The sequence below is a fragment of the Ovis aries genome, chromosome 3 (assembly GCF_016772045.2).
Source record: "Ovis aries strain OAR_USU_Benz2616 breed Rambouillet chromosome 3, ARS-UI_Ramb_v3.0, whole genome shotgun sequence".
NCBI lineage: Eukaryota > Metazoa > Chordata > Mammalia > Artiodactyla > Bovidae > Ovis > Ovis aries.
Window position 1 is genome coordinate 44,474,894 of NC_056056.1, and position 25,480 is coordinate 44,500,373.

General features: G+C 38.6%; 1 protein-coding gene across 3 annotated transcripts in view; it reads left to right on the plus strand.

Annotated features, from left to right (window-relative positions):
- Positions 1-25,480, plus strand: part of WDPCP (WD repeat containing planar cell polarity effector) — a 727,433-nt gene that overhangs the window by 38,877 nt on the left and 663,076 nt on the right. Inside the window, exon 1 of one of the 3 annotated variants that reach the window (XM_060412069.1) lies at positions 23,566-23,684. The exons of the other annotated variants lie outside the window; for them this stretch is intronic. The gene's annotated coding sequence lies outside the window, so the exon portion shown is untranslated. Of the gene's footprint in view, positions 1-23,565; positions 23,685-25,480 lie in introns of those variants that run through there. 3 annotated transcript variants of the gene reach the window in all.

The following is a 25,480-nucleotide window of genomic DNA, read 5'->3' on the forward strand; positions in this document are numbered from 1 at the left end:
AGTGATCACACCATCATGGTTATCTGGGTCATGAAGATCTTTTTTGTACAGTTCTTCCATGTATTCATGCCACCTCTTCTTAATATCTTCTGCTTCTGTTAGGTCCAGACCATTTCTGTCCTTTATCGAGCCCATCTTTGCATGAAATGTTCCCTTGGGATCTCTAATTTTCTTGAAGAGATCTCTAGTCTTTCCCATTCTGTTCTTTTCCTCTATTTGCATTGATTGCTGAAGAAGGCTTTCTTATCTCTTCTTGCTATTCTTTGGAACTCTGCATTCAGATGCCTATATCTTTCCTTTTCTCCTTTGCTTTTCGCCTCTCTTCTTTTCACAGCTATTTGTAAGGCCTCCCCAGACAGCCATTTTGGTTTTTTGCATTTCTTTTTCATGGGGATGGTCTTGATCCCTGTCTCCCGTACAATGTCACGAACCTCCATCCATAGTTCATCAGGCACTCTATCTATCAGATGTAGGCCCTTAAATCTATTTCTCACTTCCACTGTATAATCATAAGGGATTTGATTGAGGTCATACCTGAATGGTCTAGCGGTTTTCCCTACTTTCTTCAATTTCAGTCTGAATTTGGTAATAAGGAGTTCATGATCTGAGCCACAGTCAGCTCCTGGTCTTGTTTTTGTTGACTGTATGGAGTTTCTCTATCTTTGTCTGCATAGAATATAATCAATCTGATTTCGGTGTTGACCATCTGGTGTTATCCATGTGTAGAGTCTTCTCTTGTGTTGTTGGAAGAGGGTGTTTGCTATAACCAGTGCATTTTCTTGGCAAAACTCTATTAGTCTTTGCCCTGCTTCATTCCGCATTCCAAGGCCACATTTGCCTGTTACTCCAGGTGTTTCTTGACTTCTTACTTTTGCATTCCAGTCCCCTATAATGAAAAGGACATCTCTTTTGGGTGTTAGTTCTAAAAGGTCTTGTAGGTCTTCATAAAACCATTCAACTTCAGCTTCTTCAGTGTTACTGGTTGGGGCATAGACTTGGATAACTGTGATATTGAATGGTTTGCCTTGGAGACGAACAGAGATCATTCAGTCGTTTTTGAGATTGCATCCAAGTACTGCATTTCAGACTCTTTTGTTGACCATAATGGCTACTCCATTTCTTCTGAGGGATTCCTGCCCACAGTTTTAGATATAATGGTCATCTGAGTTAAATTCACCCATTCCAGTCCATTTTAGTTTGCTGATTCCTAGAATGTCGACATTCACTCTTGCCATCTTTTGTTTGACAACTTCCAATATGCCTTGATTCATGGACCTGACATTCCAGGTTCCTATGCAATATTGCTCTTTACAGCATTGGATCTTGCTTGTATCACCAGTCACATCCACAGCTGGGTATTGTTTTTGCTTTGGCTCCATCTCTTCATTCTTTCTGGAGTTGTTTCTCCACTGATCTCCAGTAGCATATTGGGCACCTACTGACCTGGGGAGTTCCTCTTTTGGTATCCTCTGATTTTGCCTTTTCATACTGTTCATGGGGTTCTCAAGGCAAGAATACTGAAGTGGCTTGCCAAAGTAATAGAAATACTTGATTAAAGTAAAAAACAAATGCACAGTTTGACTCTATTATGTCAGTTCTTTTGTTTTGGTACTTTGCATTAGTGCTTATAGCCATCACCTGTGGCTAAATTTGATACATTTATCCCATATGGGCCTGACTAACATGGACCATTCCACTGTAAGGGATTTAAATACATCTCCTTCATAAACAAGACCATTCATCTGAGATAATCTACCCTTGGATTCTGGTAGTTGCAACCTTAACAGAAATACTGGGAAGTGGTTTAGAGGTTTTTGCGTGTATGTGGCTGGCTGCTGCTCTAAAACAAAAGCATCTTGCAGAAGAGGAACTCTGTCTTCTTCATCTGTGTGTCCTCCAACTCCAGGCCCAGCTCAATGCTTATAAATGTTTCCTGACTAAATAATGCCTGCGAATAAAAAATAAGGATGATACTGATTTCTATTCATATAGAGTAATTTCAATTGATATAAATTTCTTACAAATAGTTTTAATAAATGATTCCTTTTTAAATCTATTGGAAAGTCTTCATATTATTATTTGTTACACTGGTAGTTTCTTATTGCCGCTTTGCCTCATTTGTTCATCAATACTAGAAACTTGTGATTGGCTACACTATTCGTTTATAAAAGCAATTTAAAACACTACTCAAGCCCTGATGAAGCTTGACAAGTGTGACAGAGAAAGCACAGAGTTCTCGTTATACTTGGACAACTTAGAACTGTTCCTGTAAAATGGTTTGGAGTTTTAAAAATAGGAACAAAATTATGTTTAAGACAATACACATTTGTTGTTTCACTATCAGGAGTCTGGCACAGTTTAGCTGGATCTTCTGTTTAGAGTTTTACAAGAGTACAAAGAATTGGCTGTGTTCTCAACTGAAGGCTCAACTGGGAAAGTACTTTACTTTCAAACTTGCTCAGGTTGGGGTTAGAATGTATTTGTTTGTGATTATATAACTTAGAGCCCCACTTCATTCTGCCCTCAGCTCTGATAGGCCACCCACAGTTACTTGCCATGTGGACTTTGCCCAATATGGCTGCTTACTTCATCAAACCAACAAGGAGAGTCTCTTAAAGTGGGACATTGCTAGCAAGACAGAGCAGTATATTCATGGGAGTGAAAGCCTTTGCTATAGTATATTTATTATAATCGAGTTACAGATCCTGCCCACATCCACAGGGGCCTGATCTCCAGAAATATGAACACCAAGAGGTAAAGAACATGGGGAGCCACCTTAAGTCTGTCTGTCACAGTACTCTCATAGTCTTCTCTATCCTTGAGGTCTGCTCAGGGGGCACTGTCTCTGGGAATGACCTTGAAGCTTAGTTTCTACCTAAACAAGTGAAAAGTCAATGACTGAAAGTGTTTGTTAGTGAGTACTCTTTGGAAAATATAGGGACACTGCCTTTGGCTATTTCGCTGGCTTTTCTCACTTCTGTCCTACTTCCCCACAGTTGTTCTAAGGAACTCCTTCTTCCCCTGGAAAGCACAGCAGTTCAGCTTTTCCAGCTTTCTAATCACAAATATGTACAGCCAAATCTCTTCAGGGGATCAGCAGAACAGATTTCACTCTTGCTATTTAGAAGGCAGTAGGCATTAAAATAGAAAAATCTCTCATTTTTCCTGTTATATCCAAATGTGATCCTGTTTCTCCTTTGCTTAAAAAGCCCTTTAATCGTTCTCTGTTTCTTCACAATAAGCATAAGAAATATGAAATACATTTAAATTTCCAAGTATAATAAGTAACACCCTCCCTTGTCTGGTCCTTTTATGGTTTCTGGCCATTTCCCACTTGCACTCCAGTGCCCATGTTTTAAGGAACTATCTTGTAGGCTGTTACATGACTCAGGAGCTTGACTCACTACAATGATAGTCTATTTCCTCCCCTTCTGTTACTTCTTCCCCTAAATGTCTACTTCTGTTAAGTCCTCTATGAAGATTTCCTGTCTATCTTTCTTTTGTACTCACAGTACCTTATACACATTGATATTATTAATGTTTATAACACTTCCATAATTTTTCTACATGCCTGGTATTTTTTTTTTAATGAAACTGTAAACCTTTTAAAGATGTTGCCCTGTGGAAAGAGAAATACAGGTTAACACAGCAGGAAAGAAGTGATAGCTGGAGTACATGTTTGAAGGTAATTAACATATAAGATGATATTTGAAATTATAAGAGTAGATGAGGTCATCCAAAAGAGAAAAGAAAAGGTCAAATCAAGGCAGTATAGAACCTCTAATTAAGATGCTCAATGAAGTGTTTAACCTTGTGTTTGCAGCTTCTTGTGGACTTTTCTGCTTTTTATATTGCTTTTTTAAAAATTTACTTTTTTTCTTTACTAGATTGATTAGACAAATATTGTAGAGTGGTTTGGAGTCTGACTGTAGTCTCAATAAGGTATAGTATACATGAAAAAATTTCATTTAAAGAAAAAATATTTCTTATGAGGAAATTAAATTTTGAAACTTTAGATAGAAGATTTTATTTTTCATGATTTGGCCAACTTGAATGGTTTTTCAGTATCCTACCAGTTTCATTTCTGTAAATTCCTGTTCTAAATAACATTTTTATTAAAGATCATAATATGTAAACTCATATCTTGTGACCTGAGGTATTTTATTGAAATGATGAGCCCTGAATGAGTTAAAGATCTTAATGTCAGAGCTAAAAGCCTAATTTCATCAGATTTTATGTCAGTCCTTGTAATAATTTAACAAGAACATTGAACACTTACGATATGGATCTGTTACTGTCCTAGTTGATTTGGTTGCTTTCTAACTGATGGCTTCCATATGATAATTGTGAACTTCATGATTCTGGAGAAATCATTACCTGAGGTTTTATTTTCAAAGTCCTATCATTTATAATTGAATTGCAAGCAAAACTCATTTTCTTAGGTTTAAAGTTCTTTAATATAGAGCAGTTTGGTTTCCACTATTACTTCCTTCAAAGTAAGTTTGTTAAATTATTCATGATTTGACCTGTAAGGTAAATTGTTGTGATAAAACACTGAGAAGAGAAAGAACACTTATGGTGGTTTAAACTTTATTAGTTTTTTTGCTAATATGTTTAACAGAGGTTAGTAAAAGTCTTTTATAGATTATTAAGATATGACAGGATAGATGAGCTCTGCAGGTCAGTAGGTACCCAATATGCTACTGGAGAAGTGTGGAGAAATAGCTCCAGAAGGAATGAAGAGGCTGAGCCAAAGTGGAAACAATGCCCAGCTATGGATGAGTCTCGTGATGGAAGTCCGATGCTGTAAAGAACTATACTGCATAGAAACCTGGAAAGTTAGGCCCATGAATCAAGGTAAATTGGAACTGGTCATACAGAAGATGGCAAGAGTGAACATCGACATTTTAGGAATCAGTGAACTAAAATGGACCAGAATGGATGAATTTAATTCAGATGACCATTATATCTACTACTGTGGGCAAGAATCCCTGAGAAGAAATGGAGTAGTCCTCATAGTCAACAAAAGAGTTTGAAATGCAGTAATTGGGGGCAATCTCAAAAATGGCAGAATGATCTCTGTTCATTTTCAAGGCAAACCATTCAATATCACAGTAATCCAGGTTTATGCCCCAATCACTAATGCTGACAAAACTGAAGTTGAATGGTTCTATAAAGACCTGCAAGACCTTCTAGAACTAATGCCAAAAAAAGATGTCCTTTTCCTCATAGGGGACTGGAATGCTAAAGTAGGAAGTCAAGAGATACCTGGAGTAACAGGCAAGTTTGGCCTTGGAGTACAAAATTAAGCAGGACAAAGGCTAACAGTTTTGCCAAGAGAACGCACTGCTCATAGCAAACACCCTCTCTGACAGCACAAGAGATGCCTTTACATATGGACATCACCAGATGGTCAATACTGAAATCAGACATTATATTCTTTACAGCTGAAGATGGAGAAGCTCTATACAGTCAGCAAAAACAAGATCAGGAGCTGACTGTGGCTCTGATCATGAACTCCTTATTGCGAAAATCAGACTTTTTGAAGCAAGTGGAGAAAATCATAGGCCATTAAGGTATGACCTAAATCAAATCCCTTACAACTATGCAGTGGAAGTGACAAATGAGTTCTGTTTCATTGACTATGCTGAAGCTTTGATTGTGTGGATCACAACAAACCGTGGAAAATTCTTAGAGAGATGGGAATACCAGACCACCTGACCTGCCTCCTGTGAAACCTGTATGCAGGTCAAGAAGCAACAGTTAGAACAGGACATTACATGGACATGAAACAATGGACTGGTTCCAAATTGGGAAAGGGGTATGTCAAAGCTGTATATTGTCACCCTGCTTATTTAACTTACATTCAGAGTACAACATAAGAAATGCCAACCGGATAAACCACAAGGTGGAATCATGATTGCTGGGAGAAAGGTCAATAACCTCAGATATGCATATGACACCATCCTTACAGCAGAAAGTGGAAAAGAACTAAAGAGCCTCTTGATGAAAGAGGAGAGTGAAAAAGTTGGCCTAAAACTCAACATTCAGAAAATGAAGATCATGGCATCTGGTCCCATCACTGCATGGCAAATAGATGAGGAAACAATGGAAACAGTGACAGACTTTATTTTCTTGGGCTCCAAAATCACTGTGGATAGTGACTGCAGCCATGAAATTAAAAGGCCCTTGCTCCTTGGAAGAAAAATTATGACCAACCTAGATAGCATATTTAAAAAGCAGAGACATTACTTTGCCAACAAAGGTCTGTCTAGTCAAAACTATGGTTTTTCCAGTAGTCATGTATGGATATGAGAGTTGGACTATAAAGAAAGCTGAGCACCGAAGTATTGCTGCTTTTGAACTGTGGTGTTGGAGAAGACTCTTGAGAGTCCCTTGGACTGCAAGGAGATCCAACCAGTCCATTCTAAAGGAAATCAGTCCTGAATATTCATTGGAAGAACTGATGCTAAAGCTGAAACTCCAATACTTTGGCCACCTGATGTGAAGAACTGACTCATTGGAAAAGACCCTGATGCTGGGAAAGATTGAAGACAGGAGGAGAAGGGGACAACAGAGGATGAGATGGCTGGATGGCATCACTGACTTGATGGACATGAGTTTGAGCAAGGTCTGGGAGTTCGTGATGGACAAGTAAGCCTGGCATGCTGCAGTCCATGGGGTCAAAAAGAATTGGACACGACTGAGCGACTGAACTGAACTGTGTGTTGTATGGCAGAAACCTATACAACTTTGTAAAGTAATTTTCTTCCAATTAAAAAATAAATTAAAAAAAGAAAAATTCCCACAAATTTCATTTCAGTGCCAGTTTTTCTCACTTTGCTACCTGTAGTTTTCTGGTGATAGAAGAGATGTGAAACTAGGAGGCTGAAAGAAAAATGTGAAATTAAATATGGAAACATGGTGTTTAATCATCAGTAATGCTAAGTACGTATCTAAAAGTAAATACTGAAATTATGTGTTTTTGTGTTCAATAATTTAAATTCCCAAAGCCTGTATGAAAAATCTCTTATCTATATATTCTGAATTTTAGAATATGGTGAGTGAAACTGAGGGAGAGCTCAAGTCTGAACTGTATAACCTCCTCAGTCATATTAAATAGATGAGCTACTAGAAAATGGGGTTTCCCAGGTGGAGTAAGTGGTAAAGAACCTACCTGTCAATGCAGGAGATACCAGAGACAAGGGTCCCCTAGTTTGGGAAGATCCCTGGGAGGAGGGCACGGCAACCAACTCCAGTATTCTTGTCTGCAGAATCCCATGGACAGAGAAACTTGACAGGCTATGGTCCACAGGGTTGCAAAGAGTTGGACATGACTGAAATGACTTAGCACTAGGAAATAGGGCTTCCCAGGTGGCACAGTGGTAAAGAATCCACTTGCTGACACAGAAGATGTGGGTTCAATCCCTGTATCCCCTGGAATAGGAAATGGCAACCTGCTCCAGTGTTCTTGCCTAGAAAACTCCCACAGACAGGGGAGCCTGGCAAGCTACAGTCCATGAGGTCACAAAGAATTGGACATGACTGAGTACAGCTCTAGGAAATAACACTTTTCCCCCTTGTGTCTTCTGTAAACTGACTGTGTCCCAGCAAAATTCACATGCTTAAGCTTAATCCCCAATATGATGGCATTTGGAGATGGGGCCTTTGACACAGGTGACTATGTCATGAAGGTAGAGACCTTGTAAATGGGATTAAAGTCGTTGTAAGAGAGACCCAGAGAGCTTCCTCCCCACTTCTGCCCTGTGAGGACACAGGGAAAACATGGCCATCTATTAATCAGGAAACAAAATCTTACTAGAACACTGAATTTGCAAGCACCCTGATCTTGGATTTCTCAGCCTCCAGAACGAAGAGAAATAAATTTCTGTTGTTTATAAGCTCAGCCTATGGTATTTTATTGTAGCAGCCTGAATGAACTAAGATATTATTTGTTTTGTAAAATTAATGAAAACTCATAAGTGTAATGTTTGAATAATAATTTCTATAATAAGAAATAATAAAAAGTACCCAGAAAAACAGTTTTAAATACAAAGGAAAATAAAAAGGAAGGGGTTATAGCAGATGGTAAATGCTGGTAAATTATGTAATTCACCACCCAGAGTTATTTAAGCAAAGAACCAAAACTTTCAACTTTTGGCTTATGTACAGTTCAGTTGTTGCTCAGTCATGTCTGACTCTTTGCGACCCCATGGACTGTCCAGTCCATGGAATTCTCCAGGCCATAATACTGGAGTGGGTAGCCTTTCCCTTCTCTAGGGAATCTTCCCAACCCAGGGATAGAACCCAGGTCTCCCGCATTACAGGGGGATTCTTTACCAGGTGGATTCTTTACCAGCTGAGCCCCAAGGGAAGCCCAATAATAATGGAGTGGGTAGCCTATCCCTTCTCTAGGGGATCTTCCTGATCCAGGAATCGAATCGGGGTCTCCTGCATTTCAGGCAGATTCTTTACCAACTGAGCTATGAGGGAAGCCCTTGGTTTACGTTAGTCTTATTTTATTTTTTTCCTGTCAGTCATTGAATGATTTTTAAAAACTATTTTTTTTAATTGTGAAAGTATAACACATTTACAGGAGACTTAGAGAATACCAGACAAGGTTACTTATAGTTCCTAAATAGTCCTACATATTACTATATATTGCAGTTATTTTTTAAGTAGATTAAGATTTTTAGTTGGGGTTTCAATATCAAAATCTCAAAAATTAATAGAATGAATATACGGAGAAGTAGAAGGATATAGTAGACCCGAAAAGCACTATGAACCAATTCAACATAATTAAGATTTATACAATTTTCACACAACAGTAGTATACAAATTCTATTCAAGTTCCCATAGACTGTAAACTAGGGAGACACTGGAACATATCCAGGGATATAAACGAAGGTACAAAAATTTCATAACCTAAAGGTATATAAATCATACAGAGTCTGTTCTCTTATCAATGTGGAATTATGTTAGAAATCAATATCAAAAGATATTTGAAAATAAGCCACATATTTTCAAGTGCAATATGACATTTACCAAGAGAGATCTTCGACTTAGCCATTGAAAGTCTCAATAAAGTTAGACCGAAAAAAACACAGAGAGTGATTGCAGAGAAGGAAGCATTTAAATGAGAAATTAGTATCAAAATAAAAAATTGATATTAAAGATACTTTAAACAAAATCCCATGTATTGTAATTAAGTCCACTTTTAAATGGTGGATGTATCTGAGAGGCCATAACAAGGAAAATTAGAATATATTTGTATTAGTCTAATAAGCAGTCATATTTAGAAACAACTGGACTATATGATGATCATTTACTTTAATCTAGTTTGTTTCACTTTTTCTATTTCATATTCAGTTCTCCCTTTTCATTTAGCTTGTTTTCCAATTTCTCTGTCTCCTTTTTTGTTGTTGTTATTTTTTCTCAAGCCTTTATCAAGAGTAGAAGAAAAGCTTTTGTATACATATATATAATATATTATAATGTAATTATAATATAATTTTTAATATATATTTTAGAAAATTTGTGAATTTTTGCCTAGCTTAAAACATTTATGACATTTTGATTCCACTTGTTTGACCTTAGGGTGAGTAGAATGCTAGGTTTCTAATTTATATTCACTCAAAACTTTGATATAGTTCCATGTATTTTGGCATCCAGTATTACTGCTGAAAGCCTAGAAAATTTATTATCTTAGTGATTTAAAAAATTTTGAATGAGGCTTGAAACTTCTAATCTCTAAACTTGAAACTTTAAGTTTGGGCCATAAAGAAAGCTGAATGCCAAAGAATTGATGCTTTTAAACTGTGGTGTTGGAGAATCAAACCAGTCAGTCTTAAAGGAAATCAATCCTGAATATTCAACTGAAGGACTGATGCTGAGGCTGAAGCTCCAATGCTTTGGCCGCCTGATGGGAAGAACTGACTCATTAGAAAAGACCCTGATGCTGGGAAAGATTGAAGGCAGGAGGAAAAGGGGATGACAAAGGATAAGATGGTTGGATGGTATAACCGACTCAATGGACATGAGCTGAGCAGGCTCCAGGAGTTGGTGATGAACAGGGAAGCCTGGTGTGCTGCAATCCATGGGGTCGCCAAGTGTTGGACATGACTGAGTGACTGGACTGAACTGAGGAAATGTTCCTCTAAGAAACTCAGTTCAGTTCAGTTCAGTCGCTCAGTCGTGTCCGACTCTTTGTGACCCCATGAATCGCAGCACGCCAGGCCTCCCTGTCCATCACCATCTCCCGGAGTTCACTCAGACTCACGTCCACCGAGTCCGTGATGCCATCTAGCCATCTCATCCTGGGTCATCCCATTCTCCTCCTGCCGCCAATCCCTCCCAGCATCAGAGTTTCTTCCAATGAGTCAACTCTTCGAATGAAGTGGCCAAAGTACTGGAGCTTCAGCTTTAGCATCATTTCTTCCAAAGAAATCCCAGGGCTGATCTCCTTCAGAATGGATTGGTTGGATCTCTTTGCAGTCCAAGTGGACTTTCAAGAGGCTTCTCCAACACCACAGTTCAAAAGCATCAATTCTTCGGCCCTCAGCCTTCTTCACAGTCCAACTCTCACATCCATACGTGACCATAGGAAAAACCATAGCCTTGACTAGACGGACCTTAGTTGGCAAAGTAATGTCTCTGCTTTTGAATATACTGTCTAGGTTGGTCATAACTTTTCTTCCAAGGAGTAAGCGTCTTTTAATTTCATGGCTGCAGTCACCAGTTGGCTGCAGTGATTTTGGAGCCCCCAAAAATAAACTCTGACACTGTTTCCACTGTTTCCCCATCTATTTCCCATGAAGTGATGGGACCGGATGCCATGATCTTGGTTTTCTGAATGTTGAGCTTTAAACCAACTTTTTCACCCTCCTCTTTCACTTTCATCAAGAGGCTTTTTAGCTCCTCCTCACTTTCTGCCATAAGGGTGGTATCATCTGCATATCTGAGGTGATTGATATTTCTCCCAGCAATCTAGATTCCAGCTTGTGTTTCTTCCAGTCCAGCGTTTCTCATGATGTACTCTGCATATAAGTTAAATAAGCAGGATGTCAATATACAGCCTTGACATACTCCTTTTCCTATTAGAACCAGTCTGTTGTTCCATGTCCAGTTCTAACTGTTGCTTCCTGACGTGCATACAGATTTCTCAAGAGGCAGGTCAGGTGTTCTGGTATTCCCATCTCTTTCAGAATTTTCCACCGTTTATTGTGATCCACACAGTCAAAGGCTTTGGCATACTCAATAAAGCAGAAATAGATGTTTCTCAGGAACTCTCTTGCTTTTTCCATGACCCAGCAGATGTCAGCAATTTGATCTCTGGTTCCTCTGCCTTTTCTGAAACCAGCTTGAACATCAGGAAGTTCACAGTTCACGTATTGCTGAAGTCTGGCTTGGAGAATTTTGACCATTACTTTACTAGCATGTGAGATGAGTGCAATTGTGCAGTAGTTTGAGCATTCTTTTGCATTGCCTTTCTTTGGAATTGGAATGAAAACTGACCTTTTCCAGTCCTGTGGCCACTGCTGAGTTTTCCAAATTTGCTGGCATATTGAGTGCGGCACTTTCACAGCATCATCTTTCAGGATTTGAAACAGCTCAACTGGAATTCCATCACCTCCACTAGCTTTGTTCGTAGTGATGCTTTCTAAGGCCCACTTGACTTCACATTCCAAGATGTCTGGCTCTAGATTAGTGATCATATCATCATGACTATCTGGGTCGTAAAGATCTTTTTTTGTACAGTTCTTCTGTGTATTCTTGCCACCTCTTCTTAATATCTTCTGCTTCTGTTAGGTCCATACCATTTCTGTCCTTTATTGAGCCCATCTTTGCACGAAATGTTCCCTTGGGATCTCTGAAATTCTTGAAGAGATCTCTAGTCTTCCCAATCTGTTGTTTTCCTCTATTTCTTTGCATTGATCGCTGAAGAAGGCTTTCTTATCTCTTCTTGCTATTCTTTGGAACTCTGCATTTAGATGCCTATATCTTTCCTTTTCTCTTTTGCTTTTTGCCTCTTTTCTCTTCACAGCTATTTGTAAGGCCTCCCCAGAGAGCCATTTTGCTTTTCTTCATTTCTTTTCCATGGGTATGGTCTTGATCCCTGTCTCCTGTACAATGTCATGAACCTCCATCCATAGTTCATCAGGCACTCTATCTATCAGAGCTAGGCCCTTAAATCTATTTCTCACTTCCACCGTATAATCATAAGGGATTTGATTGAGGTCATACCTGAATGGTCTAGCGGTTTTCCCTACTTTCCTCAATTTAAGTCTGAATTTGGCAATAAGGAGCTCATGATCTGAGCCACAGTCTGCTCCCGGTCTTGTTTTTGTTGACTGTATAGAGCTTCTCCATCTTTGGCTGCAAAGAATATAATCAATCTGATTTTGGTGTTGACCGTCTGGTGTTATCCATGTGTAGAGTCTTCTCTTGTGTTGTTGGAAGAGGGTGTTGGCTATGACCAGTGCATTTTCTTGGCAAAACTCTATTAGTCTTTGCCCTGCTTCATTCTGCATTCCAAGGCCAAATTTGCCTGTTACTCCAGATGTTTCTTGACTTCCTACTTTTGCATTCCAGTCCCCTGTAATGAAAAGGACATCTTTTTGGGTGTTAGTTCTAAAAGGTCTTGTAGGTCTTCATAAAACTGTTTGACATCAGCTTCTTCAGCATTACTGGTTGGGGCATAGACCGTGATAACTGTGATATTGAATGATTTGCCTTGGAAACGAACAGAGATCATTCTGTCATTTTGAGATTGCATCCAAGTACTGCATTTTGGACTCTTTTGTTGACCATGATAGCTACTCCATTTCTTCTGAGGGATTCCTGCCCACAGTAGTAGATGTAATGGTCATCTGAGTTAAATTCACCCATTCCAGTCCATTTTAGTTCGCTGATTCCTAACTCAGTCCAGTATTTTCCATAATATTTTGCCTTTAGTCAGAGCTAAAGTTCAACAAGGCAGTTCTTTGGGACGTTAACTTAGGACATTTATAGACTTCATTGTGAGACTAAAATATCACTGAAAATATTATTTTATGGAGAAAGTTGTATGGATGGTGTTTGATGTTTATGGGTTAAAAGAAATATTTGGGTTAACTGCTTGAGGCTGGTGGGTGGAGCCTCCTTCCCATACGGCATGCTAAGAATACTAAACCATCTTTGACGGTGATGATAGGATATGCAAGTTTGAGATTAAAGCTAAGTTATTCAGAACAATGGAGGAGAGGCAGTTCTTTGTTATTTTCTGTGGTTTTGAGACATATCGACAAATTCTTTGACGCTCGTCCCTTGAACAGGTGGTTCTTACCATCTTCCCTATTTCATCTGCTTGAGTGTTGACTGGGACTTTGCAACTTGCCTCTTATGAATAGACTATAGCATGAGAAACAATTCTAAGACTCAGTTACAAAAGGTGTGACTTCCTCCTTGCTCTTCTCTTGAATCAGTTCCTCTGGAGGAAGCTAGTTGCCATCCCAAGGGGACACTCAAATAATGTTATGAAGAGGCCCACATGATGAAGAACTGAGTATTCTTTTTAGTGAGCCATCTTGGAAGTATATCCTCCAACCTAGTCAAACCTTCATATGATAACTGTGCCAACTAACAGCTTAACTAGAAACTCATGGAAAACCCTGAGCTAGAAAACACCTAGTTAAGCCTCTTCTCAATTCCTGACCTACAGTTATTTCCAGATAATATATGTTGTTTTAACCTGCTGAGTCATGTGTTGTGTAGCAATCAATAAGTAATACACTCTTTTGCCATTAAGCACTGAGCCTTACTTACCTCTGGTTAAGTGATGAACATATATTTTTTAGATATTGCTTTGAAAAGATGCCAGATTGTTATTCTACCTGGAATACACATATATTTCAGCCTGAACTATTCCCCAAATTTCTCTAAATTCATTTCTGCTAAAAGCAGTAATCCTGCCAATGTTCTTCTGAACTTCTGATCATTTTGTTTATTTATTCAATCAGAAAAAAAATATATTTCTCATGACTGTGCTTGATGCTGTAGGAGGTTGAAAATATGGGCAAAATATGATCTCCAAAACAGTGGCAATCGGTCTTGAGAAAGGCTATTTCCATTATGTAAGAGCAAGATTGGTTCTTACTGATCTCATAAGTCATATTGGTTCCTGAACTCATAAGTCTTTGGACAAAAGAACAGTCTGTCATCCAAATAAAGGGAACACAAGAGCTTGTCAAATGTCTCTGAAGTAATTGCCAGACTTCAATTGGGGTTTCTTAGTATTAAGTTATGTGTTGCATTCAGTTGTAAATGGCATTTGGAAACACTCTAACAACCTAAAATACTATATTTTGAGCAGGAAATACCCACAAAGACTCTTTTAGACTTTGAGGTAAAAACATATACTTTTTAATTATGGGAACATAGGTAACTAGTTTCCTTTTTAACCGAGATAATAAAAAAACCTACCTATATCATCAATATTCCTATATCAATACCTATATCATCAATAAGAAAGATAAGATTTTAATGCATTTCTCACCCCCAAAATGGAGGAAGGACATGAACTCAGAGCAGAGGGCAATTCTTTAAACTGAATGAACTTAGCTCACTACATTACCCTATCTTTAAACTTTGCTCTGGGTCAATGAAAAGTATATTGACCAACACTCTCTGACCCATAATAAAGACTGGCAAACTGCTGGTCTAGGGGCCAAATTCAGCCTTCAGCCTTTAACTGGAGCTTGAGCTAATAATGGTTTTTACTTTTGTAAATGGTTGCAATAAAAAAAGAAAAATGAAACAAAGACTGGTTGTGGTCCATAAGGCCTAAAATATTTACTATCTGACACTCACAGGAAAGAAAAAGATTGCAAACATCTTATCTATGTCAGCCTGGAGTTAGACCCCTTCAGAAAAGACTGATACTGCTACAAGTCATTGAGATTACTGTGGAGTGGTTATCATTTCTGAACTAGTGCCAATGAAGATTACACTTGAGACTACTTTGGTGTATTCCTTCAATTTCCAGTACCTCTGAAACTTCAGGCAAGTCACTGAATCTCAATGAGCCTGTTATCTTATTTATAAGTTGATAATGCTTTTGTTAGTAGGAAAATCTGGAGACCCTTCCTCCTGTGGGGCTTGGTTCTTGGTAAGGATGCAAAGAAGAATGTAATGTCTTACCCATTGCAAGAAAGTTTACTAACAATAAGAAAAGAAAGAATAGGTGGTGAAAAGTTGGAGATGACTAAGCATACACAAAGAAAGAACAGAGAGGACTCCTCAAGAGTGAAGTGGGCCATCCCAAGGGAGGCAAATGGCCCTGGGTGGGTGGGGTGGAGAGTTTTTAAGGCAAGGTCATTTGCATGATCCAGCGGGGGTCATTGATTGACAGTGGTGGGGCTGGTAAATTGCTTGGTGGGATTAGGCAGCTATTGAATGATTAGCTGAAGGAACCACCTCTCCTTGCTCTCAGCTAACTTCCTGCCTATCAGCTTGAGGTCACTTCCAAATCTAAGAGTCTAATACCACCAACATTCTATGGTTTACTTTCCTTTAAATTCTTTCTTCTTCTTTTTTTAACCTATTTTATTACAGGGTATTTTTCTTCCATTTTTATTAAGATATAATTGACATATAGCAATGTTTAACTTTAAAGTGTATGGCATAATCATTTGATTTATATACATCATAAAACAACTACACTAGTAAGTTTCGTGAAAGTCCAACATCTTATATTGTTACAAAATTAAAGAAATAGAAAAAATATTTTTTCTGTGATAAGAACTCTTAGGACTTACTCTCAACTTTCATATGTAACATACAGCAGTGTTAATTATATTTATTATGTTGTACATTATATTCCTAATACTTATTCATCTTACAACTGAAAGTTTATGCCTTTTGACTGCCTTCATCCAGTTCCCTCTTTCTCTACCCCCAGCTTCTTGTTTGTGCATACTCAGTTATGTCCAGCTCTTTGCAACCCCATTGACTGTAGTCCGCCAGGCTTCTCCGTCCATGGGATTATCCTGACAGGAATACTGGAGTGGGTTGCCGTTTCCTCCATTGGGGATCATCCCTAACCAGGGATCAAACCTGCATCTCCTGCATTGGCAGGCAGGTTCTTTGCCACTTGAGCCACCTGGGAAACCCTAACCCCTGCCTCTGGTAACCATGAATTTGATCTCTTTTTATATGGGTTTGTTTTTGGTTGATGGGTTTTCTACAACAATAGTATCTTAGTTCCTGTTATATAACATACTGATCCATTATTTCTACATGTTACAAAATTATCAGCATGATAAGTCTAGATGTCATCAGTACACAAAGAAATTACATAATTATTGACTATTCCCCACACTGTATATTTTACATGCATTTGCATATTTATTTTGCAACTGGAATTTTGTACCTCTCAATCTCCCTCACCTATCCCTCCTCACTCTCCTCTGACAACCGCTTTTCTCTGAATCTATAACTCTGTTTCTGTTTTATGTTAATTCACTGGTTTTGTTTTTTAGATTCCATATATAAATGAAATCATACAGTATTTGTCTTTCTCTGCCTGATATTTCACTTAGCATAATACCTAGCTTCATCTATGTTGTCACAGATGGCAAGATTCCATTCTTTTTAATGCCTGCATAATATTCCATTGTATATAAATACCACATCTTCTTTATCCTTTCATCTATTGATGGGTATTTAGGTTGCTTCCATATCATGGCTATCGTAAATAATGCTGCAGTGGACATAGGGGTGCATATATCTTTTCAAATATATGTTTTTGTCTTCTTGGGATAAATACTCAGGAGTAAAATTGCTAGATCATACATAAGGTGGTTCTATTTTTAATTTTTTTAGAAACTTCCATACTGTTTTCCATAGGAACTGTACTAATTTCCATTCACACCAACAGTACATGAGAGTTCTTTTCTCTACATCCTTATCAATGCTTTTTATTTATTGTATTTTGATAATAGCCATTCTGACAAGTGTGAGGTACTATTTCACTGTGGTTTTGATGTGGCAGTTCCCTGATGATTAGTGATGTTGAGCATCTTTTCATGTGCCTGTTGGCCATCTGTGTGTCTTTTTTAGAAAAATGTCTATTTAGGTTTTTTACCCATTTTTTAATCATGCTGTTTTTTTTTTTGATGTTGGGTTGTATGAGTTCTTTGTGTAATTTTGGATATTAACCACTTATAGGATATATCATTTGGAAATATCCTCTCTTATTCTCTGGGCAGCCTTTGCTGTGCTGAAGCTTTTTAGTTTAAAGTGGTTTTATTTGCTTATTTTTGCTTTTAATTCACTTCTATGTGGACATATATCCAAAAAAATTACTAAGGTTGATGTCAAAGAGATTATTGCCTATGTTGTCTACCAGAACTTTTATAATTTCAGGTCTTATATTTGTCTTCAATCCATTTTGAATTTTTTTTTAATAGTGTGAGAGAGTACTCCAGTTTAATGCTTTTGCATGTAGCTATCCAGTTTTTCCAACACCATTTATTGATAGGCTGTATTTTTTTCCATTATATATTTTTGTCTCCATTGTTGTATTATTAATTGATTGTACAAGGATAGGTTCAGTCCTGGGCTCTCTATTCTGTTCCATTGATCTAGGTGTCTGTTTTTGTGCCAGTACCATACTTCTTTGATTACTGTAACTTTGTAGGATAATTTGAAACCAAGGAGCATGATACCTCTGGCTTTATCAAGATTGTTTTGATTATTTAGAGTCTTTAGCATTTCCATACAAATTTTAGAATTATTTGTGTTAGTTCTATGAAAACTGCCACTGTTATTTTTGATAAGGATTGCATTGAAGCTGTAGGTTGCTTTGGGTCGTATGATCATTTTAACAATATTAATTCTTCCAATCCATGAGCATGATATGTCTTTCTGTTTGTGTCATCTTCAGTTTCTTCCATCAATATCTTATAGTTTTCTGAGTGTAGGTCTTTTACCTCCTTAGGATAGATTTATTCTAAGGTAGTTTATTATTTTTGATGCAGTTGTGAAAGCATGGGATTGCTTTCTTCATTTCTCTTTGTGATAGTTCCTGTATAGAAACTCAACAGATTTCTGTATATTAATTTTGTATCCTGAAACTTTACTAAATCCACTGATGTGTTTTAATAGTTTTTTGGTGACATCTTTAGGATTTTTTGTATATACTATGTCATCTGCAAACAGTGACAGTTTTATCTCTTCCTTTCCAATTTGGATTCCTTTTATTTCATTTTCTTGTCTGATTGCTATGGCTAGACTTCTAATATTAAGTTGAACAAATGTGGAGAGACTGAGCATCCTTATCTTGTTCCTGACCTTAGATGAAATACTTTTCAGCTTTTCACCAATGAGTATGATGTTAGCTGTAGGCTTGTGGGTGGATTTTATTAGATTGAGTTATGTTCCCTCTATACCCCTTTTGTTGAGATTTTTTAAATTGTAAATCAATATTGAATTTTGTCAAAATCTTTTCCTGAATCTACTGAGTTGTTTATATGGTTTGTATTCTTCAGTTTGTTAAGGTGGTATATTATATTGATTGATCTGTGGATATTGAATCATCCTTGCATACCTGGGGTAAGTCCCACTTGATCATGATGCATGATCCTTTTACTATATGATTGAATTGTTTATATTTTGGCTTGTTTATATTTTATTGAGGATTTTTGCATCTTTGTTCATCAGTGATATTGGCCTGTAATTTCCATTTTTGTGTGTTATCTTTGTCTGATTTTGGCATCAGACTGATGCTGGCCTTGTAGAATGAGTTGAGAAGCAGTCCTTCCTCTGCAGTTTTTTGGAATATTTTGAAAGGGTTGGATGTTAATTCTTTTCTAAATGTTCAACAGAATTCACCTGTGAAGCCATCTGGTCCCAGATTTTCTTTGTTGCGAGTTTTTAAAATTATTGACTAAATTGCACTAGGGTTGTTCATTATCAGTTCAGTTCAGTCGCCCAGTCGTGTCCAACTCTTTGCGACCCCATGAATCGCAGCATGCCAGGCCTCCCTGCCCATCACCAACTCCTGGAGTTCACTCAGACTCACGTCCATCGAGTCAATGATGCCATCCAGCCATCTCATCCTCTGTCGTCCCCTTCTCCTCCTGCCCCCAATCCCTCCCAGCATCAGAGTCTTTTCCAATGAGCCAACTCTTCACATGAGGTGGCCAAAGTACTGGAGCTTCAGCTTTAGCATCATTCCTTCCAAAGAAATCCCAGGGTTGATCTCCTTCAGAATGGACTGGTTGGATCTCCTTGCAGTCCAAGGGACTCTCAAGAGTCTTCTCCAACACCACAGTTCAAAAGCATCAATTCTTCGGCCCTCAGCCTTCTTCACAGTCCAACTCTCACATCTATACATGACCACAGGAAAAACCATAGCCTTGACTAGACGGACCTTAGTTGGCAAAGTAATGTCTCTGCTTTTGAATATACTGTCTAGGTTGGTCATAACTTTCCTTCCAAGGAGTAAGCGTCTTTTAATTTCATGGCTGCAATCAACATCTGCAGTGATTTTGGAGCCCCCAAAACTAAATTCTGACACTGTTTCTACTGTTTCCCCATCTATTTCCCATGAAGTAGTGGGACCAGATGCCATGATCTTCGTTTTCTGAATGTTGAGCTTTAGGCCAACTTTTTCACTCTTCTCTTTCACTTTCAAGAGGCTTTTTAGCTCCTCTTCACTTTCTGCCATAAGGGTGGTGTCATCTGCATATCTGAGGTGATTGATATTTCTCCTGGCAATCTTGATTCCCACTTGTGTTTCTTCCAGTCCAGCATTTCTCATGATGTACTCTGCATAAAGGTTAAATAAGCAGGGTGACAGTATACAGCCTTGATGTACTCCTTTTCCTATTTGGAACCAGGCTGTTGTTCCATGTTCAGTTCTAACTGTTGCTTCCTGACCTGCATATAGGTTTCTCAAAAGGCAGGTCAGGCGGTCTGGTATTCCCATCTCTTTCAGAATTTTCCACCGTTTATTGTGATCCACACAGTCAAAGGCTTTGGCATAGTCAGTAAAGCAGAAATAGATGTTTTTCAGGAACTCTCTTGCTTTTTCCATGAGCCAGTGGATGTCAGCAATTTGATCTCTGGTTCCTCTGCCTTTTCTAAAACCTACTTGAACATCTGGAAGTTCACAGTTCACGTATTGCTGAAGCCTGGCTTGGAGAATTTTGAGCATTACTTTACTAGCTTGTGAGATGAGTGCAATTGTGCAGTAGTTTGAGCATTCTTTTGCATTGCCTTTCTTTGGAATTGGAATGAAAACTGACCTTTTCCAGTCCTGTGGCCACTGCTGAGTTTTCCAAATTTGCTGGCATATTGAGTGTGGCACTTTCACAGCATCATCTTTCAGGATTTGAAACAGCTCAACTGGAATTTCGTCACCTCCACTAGCTTTGTTCTTAGTGATGCTTTCCAAGGCCCACCCACTTGACTTCACATTCCACGATGTCTGGCTCTAGATTAGTGATCACACCATCATGGTTATCTGGGCATGAAGATCTTTTTTGTACAGTTCTTCTGTGTATTCTTGCCACCTCTTCTTAATATCTTCTGCTTCTGTTAGGTCCATACCATTTCTGTCCTTTATCGAGCCCATCTTTGCATGAATGTTCCCTTGGTATCTCTAATTTTCTTGAAGAGATCTCTGGTCTTTCCCATTCTGTTCTTTTCCTCTATTTGCATTGATCGCTGAAGAAGGCTTTCTTATGTCTTCTTGCTATTCTCTGGAACTCTGCATTCAGATGCTTATATCGTTCCTTTTCTCCTTTGCTTTTCACTTCTCTTCTTTTCACAGCTATTTATAAGGCCTCCCCAGACAGCCATTTTGGTTTTTTGCATTTCTTTTTCATGGGTATGGTCTCCTGTACAGTCTCACGAACCTCATTCCATAGTTCATCAGGCGCTCTATCTATCAGATGTAGGCCCTTAAATCTATTTCTCACTTCCACTGTATAATCATAAGGGATTTGATTGAGGTGATACCTGAATGGTCTAGCAGTTTTCCCTACTTTCTTCAATTTCAGTCTGAATTTGGTAATAAGGAGCTCATGATCTGAGCCACAGTCAGCTCCTGGTCTTGTTTTTGTTGGCTGTATAGTGCATCTCCACCAAGCGCAGGTGGCTGCGACCGGGCACGCCAAGCTTGGCCGAGAGCAGTTACCCCACTTCTGAAGTCAGGGGCAGTGGCTGAGAGTGCCAGACTGCAACGGCGCAGGAACGGCTGAGAGGAGCTACCCAAGTCCGAGGTCAGAGGCGGCGGCCTGGAGGAGCTACCCTGCGTCCGAAATCAGTGGCGGCTGGGAGGAGACACCTTGTGTCCAAGGTCAGGGGCATGGGCCAAGAGGAGCTTTCCCGCGTCTGAGGCCAGGGGCGGCAGCCGAGAGGAGCTACCCCGCGTCTGAAGTCAGTGGTGGCCGGGAGGAGACACCCTGCGTCCGAGGTCGGGGTGGTGGGGAGAAGCCACCTCGCGCCCAAGGCCAGGGGCGGTGGCCCTGAGGAGCCATCCCGTGCTCGAGGCCAGGGGCGGCGGCCAGGAGGAGCAACCTGAGGAGCGGTGGCTGCGAGGGCGTAGGAGGGCTTAGAGGAGCTATCCCATTTGAAGGTCAGGAAGGGCGGCGGTAAGGAGATACCTCTCGTCCAATGTAAGGAGCAGCGGCTGTGCTTTGCTGGTGCAGCCGTGAAGAGATACCCCATGCCCAGAGTAAGAGAAACCCAAGTAAGATGGTAGGTGTTGCAAGAGGGCATCAGAAGGCAGACACACTGAAACCATACTCGCAGAAAACTAGGCAGTCTAACCACACTAGGACCACAGCCTTGTCTAACTCAATGACACCAAGCCATGCCCGTGCGGGGCAACCCAAGACAGGACGGGCGGGTCATGGTGGAGAGGTCTGACAGAATGTGGTCCACTGGAGAAGGGAATGGCAAACCACTTCAGTATTCTTGCCTTGAGAACCCCATGAACAGTAGGAAAAGGCAAAATGATAGGATACTGAAAGAGGAACTCCCCAGGTCAGTAGGTGCCCAATATGCTACAGGAGATCAGTGGAGAAATAACTCCAGAAAGAATGAAGGGATGGAGCCAAAGCAAAAACAATACCCCGCTGTGGATGTGACTGGTGATAGAAGCAAGATCCGATGCTGTAAAGAGCAATATTGCATAGGAACTTGGAATGTTGGGTCCATGAATCAAGGCAAGTTAGAAGTGGTCAAACAAGAGATGGATGGCAAGAGTGAATGTTGACATTCTAGGAATCAGCAAACTAAAATGGATTGGAATGGGTGAATTTAACTCAGATGACCATTATATCTACTACTTCGGGCAGGAATCCCTCAGAAGAAATGAAGTAGCCATCATGGTCAACAAAAGAGTCCGAAATGCACTCTCAAAAACGACAGAATGATCTCTTTGTTTCCAAGGCAAACCATTCAATATCACAGTAATCCAAGTAAATGCCCCAACCAGTAACACTGAAGAAGCTGAAGTTGAATGGTTCTATGAAGACCTACAAGACCTTTTAGAACTAACACCCAAAAGATGTCCTTTTCATTATAGGGGACTGGAATGCAAAAGTAGGAAGTCAAGAAACACCTGGAGTAACAGACAAGTTTGGCCTTGGAATGCAGAATGAAGCAGGGCAAAGACTAATAGAGTTTTGCCAAGGAAATGCACTGGTTATAGCAAACACCCTCTTCCAACAAGACAAGAGAAGACTCTACACATAGACATCACCAGATGGTCAGCACCGAAATCAGATTGCTTATATTCTTTGCAGCCAAAGATGGAGAAGCTCTATATAGTTGTCCATTATATTGGCATATAATTTTTCAATCTCTTATGATTATAATTCTGTGGTATTGGTTGGAATTTCTCCTTCATTTCTTACTTTATTGATATGTTTTCTCTCTTTTTTCTTGATGAATGTGGTTAAAGGTTTATTGACTTTGTCTGTCTTTCCAAAAAACAGCTCTTAGTTTTACTGATCTTTTCAGTCTTGCTACTTTAGTCTCTGTTTCATTTATTTTTGCTCTGATCTTTATAATTTCTTTACTTTTATTAACTTTTGGGTTTTGTTTGTTCTCTGCTTTCCTATAGGTGAAAGGTTAGGCTGTTTATTTGAGGTTTTTTCCCCTGTTTCCTGAAGTAGCTTTTATCTCTGTTAACTTTGGGTTTTGTTTGTTCTCCTCTTTCCTGTAGGTGAAAGATTAGGTTGTTTATTTGAGTTTTTTCCCTTGTTTCCTGAAGTAGCTTATATCTCTATAAACTTCCCTTTGAGAACTGATTTTGCTATGTCACATAGATTTTGGAATATTGTGTTTTTGTTTTCATTTGTCTTCAGGAATTAAAAAATTTTTTTTCTCTGATTTCTTAGTGAACCCATTGATTATTTAGTAATATATTGTTTAGTTTAATGGATATTGTGTTCATGAATTTTGCTTATTTTTCTTATAGTTAATTTCTAGTCTGAGGGTCTTGTGGTTGGAAAAGCTGCTTTGTATGATTTCAGTTTCCTGAAATTTATTGAGATTTGTTTTGTGGCCTAGCATGTCATCTATCCTGGAGAATGTTCCATATGCACTTGAAAGAATGTGTATTCTTCTGCTTTTGGGTGGAATGCTGTCTCTATATACATCAGCTCATCTGATCTAATGTGTCTTTTAAGGTCAGTGTTTCCTTATTATTTTCTCTCTGGATGATCTATCTATTGATGTAAATGAAGTGTTAACATTCTCTATTCTTACTCTGTTACTGTCAGTTTCTTTGTGTCTATTAATATTTGCTTAATATATTTAGGTGCCCCTATGTTGGGTGCATATACATTTGCAATTGTTATATCTTTTTCTAGGATTGATCTCTTGATCATTATGTAATATTTTTCTTTGTCTGTTACTACAGGCTTTGTTTTAACGTCTATTTTGTATAATATGAGCTTCCATGGTGGCTTAGATGGTAAAGAATCTGCCTGCAATACAAAAGACCTGGGTTCTATCCCTGGGTCAGGAAGACCCATTGGATAAAGGAATGGTAACCCACTCCAGTATTCTTGCCTGGAAAATCCCATGGACGGAGGAGCCTGGTGCCCTATTGTCCATGGGGTTGCAAAGAGTCGGATATGATTGAGCAACTAATACACACACTTTTCTAATATAATTATTACTACTCCAACTTTGCTTTTCTGTCCATTTGCATGGAATACCTTTTTCCATCCCCCAACTTTTAGTCTGTGTGTGTTTATAGATCTGAAGAGTCTTTTGTAGGCAACATACATATGGGTCTTGTTTTTGTATCCATTTAGGCACTCTGTGTCTTTTTTGTTTGTTTGTTTGTTTTTCCCAAACTTTAAATATTTTGTTTTGTATTAAGGTTATCAATATTGTGGTAGTTTCAGGTGAACAGTGAAAGGACTCAGCCATACATATATATGTACCATTTCTGTGTCTTTTAGTTGAAGCATTTAGGTCATTTATATTTAAAGTAACTATTGATATGTAGATACTTACTGCCATTTTGTTAATTGTTTGGGGATTGTTTCTGTAGTTCTTTCCTGTTCATTTCTTCTCTTCTCCCCTGATTTAATGACTAACTTCAGTGTTATGTTTGGATTCCTTTCTCTTTTTTGTATATGTATCTATTATAGATTTTTGGTTTGTAATTACCATGAGGTTTATATATAGTAACTATATATATATCATAAATTTATATACATATATAAAATAAATAGCATATATGATTATTTTAGGTTGTTCACCTTTTAAGTTCAAATGTATTTTAACAACCCTTCATTTTCACTCACCACCCCCCACCCACATTTACATCTTTTACATCTTTTTGTTTTATATACCCTTGACTGCTTATTTTGGATATCGGTGATTTTACTACTTTTATCTTTTAAGCTTTCTACACTAGCTTTATAAGTGGTCAGTTTACTATCTTTACTATATAATTACCTTTACCAATGAGATTTTTCTTTTCATAATTTTCATAATTCTAGTTGTGGCCTCTTTTTTTCTCTTGAAGAAGTCCCTTTAACTTTTCTTGTAAAGCTGATTTTGTGTTGCTGAACTCCTTTAGCTTTTGCTTGCTTATATAACTTTTGATCTCTCCTTCAAATCTGAATGAAAGCCTTGCTAGGTGGAGCAGTTTTGGTTGTAGGTTTTTTTCCTTTCATCACTTCAAATTTATTACACCATTCTCTTCTGGCCACCTGCAAGGATTTTTGCTGAAAAGTCAGCTGATGGCCTTATGGGAATTCCCTTATACATTACTTGTTTTTCCCTTGTTGCTTTTAAGATTTTTTGTCTTTAATTTTTTACCTTTTGAATTACAGTCTGCCTTGACATTTTCCTCTTTGGGTTGATGCTGCTTGGGACTCTCTGATTCCTGGACCTGAATGTCTTTTTCCTTTTCCAGGTTAGGGACGTTTCCAGCTATTATGTTTTCAAATATGTTCTCTGCCAT